This window comes from Chiloscyllium plagiosum, chromosome 1 (genome assembly GCF_004010195.1).
Source record: "Chiloscyllium plagiosum isolate BGI_BamShark_2017 chromosome 1, ASM401019v2, whole genome shotgun sequence".
In the NCBI taxonomy this organism is placed as follows: domain Eukaryota; kingdom Metazoa; phylum Chordata; class Chondrichthyes; order Orectolobiformes; family Hemiscylliidae; genus Chiloscyllium; species Chiloscyllium plagiosum.
In genome coordinates this window covers 10,007,405-10,021,456 of record NC_057710.1, presented here as the reverse complement: position 1 = coordinate 10,021,456, position 14,052 = coordinate 10,007,405, and the positions used below count along the sequence as shown (strand labels likewise).

The 14,052-nt window shown below is 43.4% G+C and overlaps 1 protein-coding gene across 3 annotated transcripts in view; it reads left to right on the top strand.

The window, feature by feature from the left end:
- The window catches only part of LOC122551859 (transcription factor COE3-like), a 132,462-nt gene that overhangs the window by 20,024 nt on the left and 98,386 nt on the right, over positions 1-14,052 (top strand). The window lies entirely within an intron of this gene.

The window sequence follows — 14,052 nt, the reverse complement described above, 5'->3', positions numbered from 1 at the left end:
AGGGGTGACCTAATAGAAGTTAATAAAATTAAGAAGGACTTGGATAGGGTAAATAGACAAGGTTTTTTTCCCTGGGGTGGGGGAATTCAGAACTAGAGGGCATAGGTTTAGGGTGAGAGGGGAAAGATATAAAAGAGACCTAAGGGGCAACATTTTCACACAGAGGGTGGTACATGTGTGGAATGAGCTGCCAGAGGAAGTGGTGGAGGCTGGTACAATTGCAACATTTTAGAGGCATTTGGATGGGTATATGAATAGGAAGGGTTTGGAGGGATATGGGCTGGGTGCTGGCAGGTGGGACTAGGTTGGGTTGGGATATCTAGTCGGCGTGGACGGGTTGGACCGAAGGGTCAGTTTCCATGCTGTACATCTCTATGACTCTGTAAGCCTGCACCACCATTCCATATGATCATGGCTGATCGTGCAATTTCCGTACTCCATTCCTATTTTCTCTCCATACCTCAAATCTGAAATAAAAATGCTGGAGATGCTCAGCATTTCTCTCCTCTGCCTGACACTTACAGGTTCCTGGGGGACACAGGAGAAAGAGCACTATGACAAGGCACATCCTTATAACTGCACGGGAGGAGGACACTCAGCCTCTTGGCCCTCTTTCAAAGAGCTATCTGTTGAGTCCCTTTTATCTTGTTATTTCCCCCAGGAGTCCAAAATTATTTTTTTCAAATGTTTACCCAACTCTTTTTTGAAGTTTCAGTTCCCAATACCCTTTCAAACAGTTCATTTTGGAGTGTTAACAACTCATTTCATGGAAAGATTAAATTGCTCATCTCTCCATCCAGTGCTTTTGACAATTGTCATAAAACCGTACCCACTGGTTAGCAAGTCACCAGTCAATAGAAACAGTTCCCTCTTAGTTCTTAAATCAAAACCCCCTCGTAATTTTGAGCACCTCCATTCAGTCTCCTATCCACATAACGTTCTTAAATATCCCTTTGACGTGGACTTTTGTGTCACTCTGTCATGTCAGTCAGCAGGACGACCTCTAACATCTCAGCATGATTAGGAATTGTCTGCCAAAAATGCTGTCAGTCAGAGAATAGTCATAATGAAATAATAATTATGCAAGAATACTGAATACTTAGAGGCCAGCATCTCATCACCATTCACTCTTTCTTTACAACTGCATCTTTTTAAATTGCCTTTCACTGAGTCAGGCATTCAGAGCATCAACATCCCTGACATTCATCCTTTTATGTCAGCCCCTGATTGGACCAGATTATCAGCCCCAATCAGGGAACTCATATTCTATGAGGTTCAGGTGACCAACCTCCTTACAATCACTCCATTGCCATCTTCAGTGCTTTCAGGGAGAAATTGGGTTTTGGGTTCAGAGTTGGGGAAGAAAATAAGGGGAATATAGGTGTTGAATGATTTGAGGGAGCGAGATGGAAAATATTTAGTTGGTTTTGACAAGATTCTATTTATGTTTGGATTTAAGATTAGTTCAACACACTCTATAGAGTTGTTTGGTTAACTGCTTCACCAGCAGAGACATTGTAAACCAACAAATCAATGAAGTGAGGAGTCTCCCTGGAGAGGTGGTGATACAGGATAGAGTGTGCAGACTGGGAATAGCACAGCTTAACACAGACAGTGAAACTGAGGAGCTTGCATAGTGACTGATTCTTAGAAGTAGTTAAGGAAAATAATTTGTCAAGGAATGTATTTATTCAGTGCTTCTATTTAATTAACAATATTATGCTTTAAAAAAATCTAGACACAGTGGCTCAGTGGTTAACGCTGCTGCCTCATAGCGCCAGGGATCTGGATTTGATTTCACCCTCGGGCGACTGTCTTTGTGGAGTTTTCACATTTTCCGGGTGCTCCGGTTTCCTCTCCCAGTCCAAAGGTGTGCAGTTTAGGTAGATTGACCATGGCTAAATTGAACATAGTGTCCAGAAATGTGCAGGCTAGGTGGGTTAGACATGGGAAACGTAGGGTTACAAGAATAGGGTGAGTCTGGGTAGGATGCTTTTCGAAGAGTTGGTGTGGACACAATGGGCAGAATGGCCTGCTTCCATACTGTAGGGATTGTGTGATCTAGAGGCTGTGTCATGACTTTTTGTTGACCGTAATGGCTTACAATTGCACTTATCAGCGTTTACATAATGGTTTGGGAACACTGCTGCTGTCATTATAGATTGCCTTCGCCACCAGATTGTTATTATTTTGTTTTCTGTTATGACAGACTATTTGATGGTGACCTTTAGGTTGTAATAATAAGCCCCATTGCTTAGGGCACATTGAAAACTCCTTTCTAACCATTAGATTCATCAAAATGATATGCTTTTGTCAGGCTGACAACACTCTCACGGAGTATCACTGGATAATCTGTTGCTCAGGTGTCTGGGAGCCGATAGTTCGAAAAATAGATTTGCTTATTAAATGTATTATTCAACAGACTTGGAATTACAAAAAAAAGAAATCTACCAACAGCAAATTGGGAATAAAAGGGATCAACACATCATGGAATATTGATGAATCCATAAACACTAGGCCAGACTATGTTACTGTGAAGAGAGCTGTGTTAACTCATTCAGAGGCCGCGGACTCTTTGGTCAACATTATTTTGGGGATCAATCAGTTTATTCACCTGCTGAAGGATAAAGACTTGCTTGATGGAGTATTTGAATGGTTTTACTGTATTATGAATGAGAAATTGTTCTCATTTCTGGTGTCCAATGACCGTAAGTGATGCAAGGCAACAGTGGCAACTCTTAGACTCATATGGACAGAAACAGACATAAGCCCCAAACTGGCCCATATCCCTCTAATCTTTTCTTATTCATGTACTTATCGAGATGTCTTTTAAACGTAATTGTGCTTGCATCCATCTCTGTGTGTTCATTCCACATGCAAACCACCCCCTGTGTAAAAGAAATTGCCCCATGTCTTTTTTAAATCTATCTCCTCTCACCTTAAAAATATGCCTCTTAGTCTTGAAATCCCCCATCCTAGGAAAAAAGACAACTACCTTTAACTCTATCTATACCTCTCATTATTTTATAAACGCCTATCAGTTCACCTCTCAACCTTACACATTCCTGAAAGGTCTCAGCCTGTCAACCTCTCTTTATAACTCGGACCTTCCACATCCAGCAACATTCTGGTAAATCTCTTCTGAACCCTCTCCAGGTTTATATAATCAGTCCAATAACTGGCTGACCAGAACTGGATTCAAGACCCAGTCATAAAAGATTTTTGAATTGGTTACGAAAGGAGTTAATGGAACAGGTGGCCAGAAACCTGGTCAAGAGCTTACTTAATGTAAGAGCGAGGTGGCGGGGTTATGGAGGGATTTCCTAGGGTTTCGAGCCAAGGCAGCTATAGGCAAAGCTGCCAATGGTGAGGCACTATGAAGTACAATAAATAGGATCATGGGTTATGGGGAGAAGGTCGGGAAATGGGGTTAAGGAACAAATATGCCATGATCGAATAGTGGAGCAGATTTAATGGGCCAAATGGCCTAATTTGGCTCCTATATCTTATGGTCTTGTTAACAATGGAACGAGCAATAGGAAACCAGGAGCATCTGCATGGCCACAATGTGTTCTAGTGTTGGCCCTTACTGATGTCATGCTTAATGAGCCAATTTTATATTTTCATTGTCCAACTACATAAAAACATAGAAAACAGCAGCAGAATCAGGCCATTCAGCCCTTGGGGCCAGCTGCAAAATGAGCATGGCAGATTGCCCGACTAAGGGGCAGCACAGTGGCTCAGTGGTTAGCACTGCTGCCTCACAGCGCCAGGGACCCAGGTTTGATTCCAACCTTGGGCAAGAGTCTATGTGGAGTTTGCACATTCCCTGCGTGTCTGTGTGGATTTCCACTGGCTGCTCTGGTTTCCTCCCACAATCCAAAGATGTGCAGGTCGGGTGAATTGGCCATGCTAAATTGCTCATGGTGTTCGGGAATGTGTAGGCTAGGTGCATTAGTCAGGGGTAAATACAGGGTAGGGAAATGGGTCTGGGTGGGTTAATTTTCAGAGGATCATTGTGGACTTGTTGGGCCGAAGGGCCTGTTTCTCATCTCAGCACCCTGTTCCTGTTTCTCCCCATACTCTTTAGACTGATCATCCTTATCTAACTCCTTCTTCAAAACATTCAAAGTTCTAGCGTTAACCACTTCCTGCGGCAGAGAGCTCTACAAACTCGCCACTCTCTGGGTGAAGAGATGTCTCCTCATCTCAGTCCTAAATGGCCTACCTATAGTCTGGTACTGTGAACCAGGCCGAGATATGTCAGCAGTGGGATTGGCATGCTAGTCGTAAATTTCACGCTGATGAAATGAAATGAAAGTTGCTGTAATACCAGAGGGACATCCATAGGCTGCACTCTCATGAAGGAAAGACAATGGGTGATGGAGAATATATTTCTAAGGTGAGAGGCGAAAGATTTAAAAGGGACTTGAGAAGTGAACCTTTCAAACAGAGGGTGGTTTGTACGTGGAACGAGCTGCCAGAGGAAGTGGTAGATCCAGATACAGTCGCAACATTTAAAAGATATTTAGACAGGTACATGAATCAGAAAAGTGTAGAGGCATAAATGTAGGCAAACGGGGATGAGTTCAGTTTAGGAAACCTGGTGAGCATCGATAAGTTGGACTGAAGGGTCTGTTTCCGTGCTGTGTGACTCTATGAGAGGGGCAATTTTGAGGGGCTCTTCATGGTGAACTCAGCCAGAACAGGACTCAGACCTGCAGGAGCTGGCATCACTCAATCACACACCAGCTATCCAACCAACTGAGCAAACCGACATCACTGCCAGCACCACCAGCTGCAGCAGCGACCATCACCACTATTCCATGCACATGTAGATGTATGAGCGATTTTCCATTTGCCTGACATTTAATTGGAATAGTGTAAAATTGCTCCCCTGTATTTACTGTGCTGGAACCCTTTGGAATGTTAAATGCCTTTATTGAATCTGTTCAAATCCTTCTCTAACCTCCTTCACTCTCTCAATGTAACTGAAGTCCCGCCTAGTATTCAAGTAACTCTCCTCTGCACCATCTCCAAGGCCTTGACATCCTCCTTAAATTGTGGTTCATTTCAACCCAATATACCAACTGAGGCCTTAACAGATTTACAAGGTATTTGTAATATCCTAATAAACTGTGACTATTTCAGGTCTCTATGTTTAGGGTCTATCATGTCTTAATTGTTCCTGTTGCAATAAAGCATGATTGGTCCAGTGACAAAAAATGTGCTTTTGATTCATGTTGAGTGATGTTTATAATATCAATCTCCATTACAATATCTTCCATTTAGATTAAATGATGTGCAAATAACAGAACCTAGTTTTGAGGCCCTAACTCCCTCTGAGAATGCTCTGTGGAGTCAGGGAATATACATCCCAAAGTGAGCAACTTCAAACACTCACATGAGCAGTCTTCCTGATTAGATTTCCTACAGTATGGAAACAGGCCCTTCGGCCCAGCGAGTGCACACGGACCCTCCGAAGAGTAACCCACCCAGACCCATTCCCCCACCCATATTCGCTCCGGACTAACACAACGGGCAATTTAGCACAACCAATTCACCTGACCTGCATATCTTTGGATTGTGGGAGGAAATCAGAGCACCAGGTGGAAACCCACGCAGACACGGGGAGAATGTGCAAACTCCACACAGACAGTCACCCGAGGCTGGAATAGAACCCGGGTCCCTGATGCTGTGAGGTAGCAGTGCTAACCACTGAGCCACCTTGCCACCCTGACCATGAGCTTTAGAGGTAAAACAGGCCGGTATGTAACTATCTTGGCTTGTCCATGCTATACTCTCATGTGTAGCTGAGATCACAATTTATGATCTCTTCAGCATTTGTCGCTGTGCTTCAAGATTTGCTCATTGTAGATTGTCTCACTAATAAAGGGACAATTATGAGAAGGGGGAGGCATCAGTTCAAGACTGAGGGTGTTGCTCTTAAATGCACGCAGTGTACAGAACAAGGTTAATGAGCTCTCCGTGTAGATTGAAATTGGTGGGTGTGATGTTGTGGGTGTCCCAGAGACATGGTTGCAAGAGATTCAGAGCTGGAAACGAAATGTCCAAGAATACATGTCCTCTCGAAAGGACAGAGAGACAGGCAGAGGGTTGCCTTGCTAATAAGATATGAAATCAAATCAACAGCAACAAGTGACAGAGTCAGGAGGCATAGAATCTTTGTGGGTAGAGTTGAGAAACCGCAAAAGAATAAACACCCTGATGCGAGTTATGTACAGGCCTCCTAGCGGTAGTCAGGAGATAGAAAAGACACATAAGGAATGCACCATTATAATATTCATGGGGGGGGTTTGAGAGTGCAGGTGGCCTGGGAAAATTAGGAGAGAGGCAGAAGACAGGAATCTACAGGCCAGTTTGCCTGACCTCAGTCATTGGTTAGATTTTAGAATGTGCAAACTCCACACAGACAATCACCCAAGGCTGGAATTGAGTCCAGGTCCCTGGTGCTGTGCAGCAGCAGTGCTAACCACTGAGCCACTGAACCACCATGCCACTCCAGATGAGATCTATTTGGATTTCCAGAAGGCCTTTGACAAGGCACTATACGGGAGGCTGCTAAGTAAGAGCTCATGATGTTAGGGATAGGGTACTGGCATGGGTAGGGGATTGGCTGACTGGCAGAAGTTAGAGAGTAGGAATAAAGGGGTCTTTTTCACGTTAACAGCCAGTGACTAGTAGAGTACTGCAGTGGTCACTGTTGGGACCACAGCTATTCATGTTGTACAGTAATGATCTGGTCAAAGGAGCAGAGGACATTGTTGCAAAGTTTGCAGGTGACACAAAGATAGATGGAGGGACAGATAGTGTTGAGGAAGGAGAGGGACTGCTGAAGGGCTTGGTCATGCTAGGAGAATGGGCAAAGAAGTAGCAAATGGAATACAATGTGGGAAATATGACATTATGGACTTTGGTAGGGAGAACTGTAGCTACTGAGTAAGATAAGGTCCGATGGTGTCAAAGGCAAGGCGCTGGCAATGATAGAGGCTTGGCTGACTGCAGAAAACAGAGAGTGGGGATAAAAGGGTCATTCTCAGGGTGGCAGCCAGTGACAAGTGGTGTTCTGCAAGGCTCCACAACTTTATATATTAACGATCTAGATGAAGGAACTGAGGGCATTCTGGTTACGTTTGCAGATGATACAAAGATAGGGAGAGGGACAGGTAGCATTGAGGAGATGGGGAGGCTGCAGAAGGATTTGGACAAGTTAGGAGAGTGGGCAAAGAAGTGGTAGATGGAGTACAACCTGGGAAAGTGTGAGAATAGAAGCATGGACTATTTACAAATGGGGAGAAAATTCAGAAATCTGAAGTGCATAGAGACTTGGGAGTTCTAGTCCAGGATTCTCTCAATGTAAACTTGCAGGTTGTGTCTATACCAAGTAAGGCATTTATTTTGAGAGGACTTGAATATGAAAGCACTGATGTACTTCTGAGGCTCTATAAGGCTCTAGTCAGACCACATTTGGAGTATTATATGCTGTTATGGGCCCCATATCTTAGGAAGGATGTACTGGCCCTGGAGTGTGTTCAGAGAAGGTTCACAAGAATGGTCCCGGAATGAAAAGCGTAACATATGGGAATGTTTGAGGACTCTGGGTTTAAACACAGTGGAGTTTAGGAGAATGAGGAGGGATCTAATTGAAACATAAAGAATACTGAATGGCCAGGACAGAATGGATGTTGGGAAGGTGTTACCATTGGTAGGAGAGACTTGGATCCGAGCGCACAGCCTTAGAGTAAAGGGAAGACCTTTCAGAAAAGAGATAAGAGGAAACTTCTTCAGCCAGACAGTGGTGAATCTATGGAATTCACTGCCACGGAAGGCTGTGGAGGCCAGGTCATTGTGTACATTGAAGACTGAGATCGATAGGTTCTTGAGTATCAAGGGGATCAAGAGTGACAGGGAGAAAGCAGGAGAATGGGCTTGAGAAACTTATCAATCATGATTGAATGACAGAGTAGACTCAATGGGCTGAATGGACTAATTTCTGTCCCTATGTCTTATGGTCATATACTAATTTCAAAATAGGGAAAGGCTTCAGTAATCTAAAGCACAAAGGGACTTGGGTGTCTTAGTTCAGGATTCTCTTATGCAACTTCAGTTGGTAGTTAAGAATGTAAATGCAATATTAGCATTCTTCCCATGATCCAAAGACATGCAGGTTAGCTGGATTGGCCATGCTAAATTGCCCATAGTGTTCAGGGTTGTATAGGTTAGGGGTAAATGTAGGGGAATGGGTTTGGGTGGGATACTCTTTGGAGGGTCAGCATGAACTGATTGGGCCAAAGGGCCTGTTTCCACACTGTAGGGGTTCTATGATTCTATGACTGGATAAATAGTCAGCCTAGGAGATTGAATAGCTGCTAATGGGAATGATTAGTGTCTGACAATAGGTAGTGTGTAATAGCAAACCATGTGACAACAAGGCCTGGTGTTTGGGAGTTGAGATAAAGACATTGGAGAAGGTGCCTCAACTCCTAAAATTGTTGAACTCGATATTGAGTCCAGAGGCTGTAGAGTTCCAAAGTGGAAAATGAGATGCTGTTCTTGCAGCTTGTCCTGAGTTTCACTGGAGCACTGCAACAAGCCTGAGACAGAGAAATTGGCCAGGCAACAGGGTGATGGGTTAAAGTGACAGACAACATGGAAGCTCAGGGCTTTTTAACAGAAGTCACCATGATGTATTTTGCAAACTCAGAACTACATGGAGCCCACGATTATCAAAGTAGATTAATGTCAAATGGGCGGAGAAGTAATGAATGACTGTAGTCTAGAATGATCAAGCAAAGAATACGGAAATCACTTGCATCTATCTCACTCACTCACCAGTTTTCCATTCGTGATTGAGGTGAGGGTGATGGTTCAGGTGGTTGTGTGATGAAGGAGCGGCGCTCTGAAAGCTCATGCTTTCAATTAAACCTGTTGGACTATAACCTGGTGTTGTGTGATTTTTAACATTGGCACAAGGATATCGATAAAAAGTAGGATGAGATTCTGAAAGTAGAATTTAGGGACCTCGACAAGAGACTGAAACAAGGTTCTTTAAACAATGACCTCAAAGTTGCTGTCAAGTATCATGGTGAGTGTAGAAATAGGAAGATCAAGGAAGAGAATACGTGGGTGGAAAAAAATGCTGTCTAGGATTTCTTGGTCTTTGAATGAGTTCTGGGATGGGTGAGACCTGTAAAAGGAGGAGTGTTATGTCTTAGCAGGACTGGGAGTCCTAGCATTGCAGGTAGATTTGCTAGTGCTTTTGGAGAGGGTTTAAACTTGCTCATCAAGGGATGGGACCCTAAGAAGAACGAACAGCAGAACTGATTATGGGAAGTAGAAAAGCTGTAAATGTAAATGGAGAGCAGCAGGAACAAATCCTAGAATGACTCAGTGAAGATTGGAGTGGTGCTGGAAAAGCACAACAGGTCAGGCAGCATCCGAGGAGCAGGAAAATCAACATTTCGGGCAACATCGATTTTCCTGCTCCTCGGATGCTGCCTGACCTGCTGTGCTTTTCCAGCACCACTCTAACCTTGACTCTAATCTCCAGCATCTGCAGACCTCACTTTTGCCGAGTCAAATTACAGTGTACTGTTTAAAAGTCAGAAGCCCTCTATCTGAATGATTTCACAAGACAGTGCAAGGAGAAGTAAAAGCATATGATTTAATTCCTCGAATGAAAACATGGCTGCAAGATGACTAAGATTGGGTAAAGAATATTTAAGAGTATATGAGATATATAGAAGTTTAGCATAAGGGTCAAAAAGAGATGGGGTAATGCTGATAATGAGGGATAGGTCTAGTGTCAGTGACAGTTAAAAACAACAAGGAGCGACATTGCTTTATTGACCACCAATCAGTCACGGTAATCTAGAGCACAGTATACATCAGGAAAGCAAAGAGACATACAGCAAGGGAAATGCAGTATTCATGGGTGACTTCAATCCACATAGAGATTGGGTAAATCTAACAGGCACCAATTCCATGAACAATTAATTCCTGGAATGTGTTTGGGATAGTTTTCTGGAGCAAATTGTTGAGGAGCTCAACTACCGCACAAGGGCTTTTGTAGATCTGGCAATATGCAATGAAAAAAGGACAATTAATGATCTTATTATGAAAGAACCCTGAGAGAATAGTAACCACGCAAGGATAGGAGTTTTTCAGAAAGTTTGAAAAAGATATAGTTCACTCTGAAACTCGGGTCTTATTTCTGAATAAGGGAATTATGAATGTATGAGGAAGAAGTTGGCTGTGCTGGATTGGAAAAGTACATTAACAGGATTGATGGTCGACAGGTCCTGGCTAGTATTCAAAGAAGTAATGCTTGCTTTTTAAAATAACATGCATTCCCTTAAGGCAAAAATACACAATAGGAAGACTGAAGGAGACATGAGTAACAAGAAAGTGAAAGATAGTATTAGATCAAAGGAAGATACTCATAAAGTTGCAAAACTAAAAATTGAAAGCCTGAGAATTGGAAAGTTTTTTTAATGCACCAAAGGAGTACATCAAAGTTGCTAATGGAAGAGAGTATATAATATGGAAGGAGAAAAGTAAAAGCAGATTGTAAAAGCTTCTACAGGTTTGTAAAATGGAAAAGATTAGCATAGACAAACGTGAGGCTATTACAGGCAAAGACAGGAAAATTTGTAATAGGAGATTGGGCTATGGCAGGGAAGCTAAGTAAGTATATTATATCTGTCAACACAGAGGAAAACAAGAGATGTGCCCCATGAAACAATTATGATCCAAGTGAGAGTGTTCAACTGAAAGACATTAGTATCAGTAAAAAAAAAGGTAGAATTGGTGAAATTAATGGGACTGAAAGTTGATGAATTCCCGGTACCCGATGACATTCTCCCTGGAGTATTAAAAGAGATTTTTGATGCATCTGTTGTCATTTTTCAAATGCTACTTGTTCTGTGGTGGTGCCTGCAAATTGAAAAGCTTCAAATGTAGCTCCACTGTTTCAGAAAGAAAATTGGGAATTTCAGACTTGTTAGCCTGGCATCAGTTGGAAGGAAAATATTAGATTCTACAATAAAGGAAGTGATTACTGGATATTGACTGTCAGAATGGACAGAATCAATGTAGATTTATGAAGGGAAATCATGTTTGACAAACTTGGAGAATTTTTTTTGAGGATGTTGTTAGATTAGCTTATATTCTCTACAGAGTGTGTCGATAAGGGAGAATCAGCCAATATAGTGTACTTAGGAGTTCAGAAAACATTCAGTAAAATTCCACATAGGAAGTTAGCAAACAAAGTTAATACACATTGGCTCAATGGTAATGGATTAGCATGGATTGATGGTTGGTTAACAAGCAAGGATCACTGCTGTTCATAAACTATATCAATGATTTGGATGTGGAGTCAATTGCAACATTTCAAGATTTTTCAGATGATACCCTCTAACAACATTCAAGAGATTTGACACCATCCAGGACAAAGCAGCCGGCTTGATTGGCACATCCATAAGCATCCACTCTGCCCACCACCGGCGCTTGGTGAGAGCAATGTGTACTATCTACAAGATGCACTACAGAAATTCACCAAAGATCATAAGATAGCACCTTTCAAACCCACGGCCACTTCCATCTAGACGTACAAGGGCAGCAGATATATAGAACACCACCACCTGCAAGTTCCCCTCCAAGCCATTCACTATCCTGACTTGGAAATATATCACCACTCCTTCACTGTCACTGGGTCAAATTCCTGGAATTCCCTCCCTAAGGGCATTGTGGGTCAACCCACAGCACTTGGACAGCAGCAGTTCAAGAAGGCAGCTCATCACCACCTTCTCAAGGGCAACTAGGGACGGGCAATAAATGCTGGCCTAGCCAGCCACTCCCACATCCCATGTATGAATAAAAACAATGTAAATAATATGTTAACTAAATAAATTTGTGAGGAAGAACAGAGGTACAGAGTACTGTATTACTTAAATGCTGAGAGATTGAGACTGTCGGTATCCATCAAGACCGAGGTGTCCTTGCTCATAAGTCATTGAAAGTTTGCAGGCAGGTACAAAAAGCAATTTGGAAGATAAACAGAATGTTTTATCACAATAGGCTTTGAGTACAGGAGCAAAGAAACCTAGTTTTATTTGTATAGAAGTCTGGCGAGGCTGCACCTGCTGTACTGAGGGCTGTTCTGGTCCCCTTGCCTATGGTAGGAGAGTGCAACAAATGTTCACCAGACTAAATCCAGGATGGTGGGGCTGAAGTGAATGTGAGGAAACTGGGACTGTATTCTCTAGAGGCTAGAAGAATGACAAGTGATTACATAGAAACTTGCGAAGCTCTTAAAAGGATAGAAAAAAAGATGCAGAAATTGTACTTCCCCTGGCTGTGGGGTCTAGAGCTGGGGGACACAAGTCCTCAAAGAATCTTGGATGTTTCAATATGGTCATCACTAATTCTTTTGTATTCCATTGAGTATAAGCCCAACCTACTCAACTCCCTCATTATAAAATCCCTCAATATCCTGACCAACCTAGTGAACCTTCTCTGGACTGCCTACAGCGCCGGGGTATTGATCTTGAGATAAAGGGCTGAAAGCTGCTTGCTTTCCCCATTACCTGCCCCATTTAGATAGTAGCTTATAGTGATTCATGAACAAGGACCTCCAGTTCCCTCAGTGCTGCAGTCTTTCTCCAGTTTACTCATATTCAGCTCCTCCTCTCTTTCTGCCAAAGTCATCACCTCACATTCTCTCATGTTATGCTCCCCCCTCCCAAGTTTTTACCCATTGACTTAACCTGTGTATTTCTCTCCCCAAACCCTTTTTGTGCCAAATTTGCCTTCCCACCTATTTGCTGCATCAACTGCAAATGTGGCTTTAGTACAACACAGCAGCTCAGAGGTAGTGAGCAGGCAGTGGGAGGTCACCTGTCCTCCCACAAGCACCAAGTCCTAGGAAAGGGGGAAAGAGGCAACCTTGAGTTCAGCTACACAGAGGGATTTATAATGTCAGGAGCCCATTTGTTTGAGGTCAGTGTTAATGTTGGTGAGGTGAAATTCTGCCATCAGTCTCCGTGGGCCAGGAGAGGTGGAAATGGCAGCCCCTTGCAGTGTTGGGCAAAGCCCGGGCAGTGAAGTCCTGACTTCTGCCACTCCCTGACAGCAATGGTCACCTGATGCTACAATTTAATTACAACCGCTGCCTGTAAGGTTGAGCAGGGGTGGAGGAACGCTGGTGGCTTGATTGCGGGGGGTGGTTAAGTGTGTGACAGGGAGTGTGGATGGAGGCGACATGATGAAGTGACAGGCCTTTGCAGTTCTGTTCGGAAGCCGTGACTGTGAGCATAAATCCCGAAGCTAATGTGGTATGAAATCCTTATTCAAGCTGTTAGTGAAGAGACTCAATAAAGATGATCATTAGATTGACGAAGAACGGCAATAAAATTGATGTTATGAGTTCAGCGTTTTGAGCTGAGCTGTACTTTCAGCAGCAGGGAGTTTGAGAGCGAAGGGGTGTGTAAGCTACCCTCCCAGTGACAGCACCAAAAGGGTCTCCACTCATCCAAATGACCTGTGGCCTCTCCCAGCAAGTAACGCTTCCTCCTCTCCTGATTGGTCTTTGTCAGAGACCACCTCCTTAAGCAAGACATTTATGGAGGAGTTGATGAGAGAAAGGCTCTTGAGCTATCGACAGGCAGAGCAAACACATATCCCCAACCCCCCCATAAGAGACAATCTGCTGCAATAATTTAGCTGCTATTGATCAGCCTTCCTAGTGGGGAGTATTGATTCTGATTTCTGCTATCAGATCACACCAACAACCCGGTTACATCCAGTCCTCTTTTTGTCATCACAGCCCCTTCCTGCCTGACCCAGGTTAATTCATCTAGTGAGCCGCCATTGATATACTTCAAGGGTAGGGTCAGGCTGGGAGAGATGTCTCAGAGTGCCACCTCTTTAAGCTCAAATAGTTCTGGGGCTAGGCTGAGGGTCAAAGGTGAGATGGAAGAGTCATAGAGATGTCCAGCATGGAAACAGACCCTTTGGTCCAACTCGTCCATG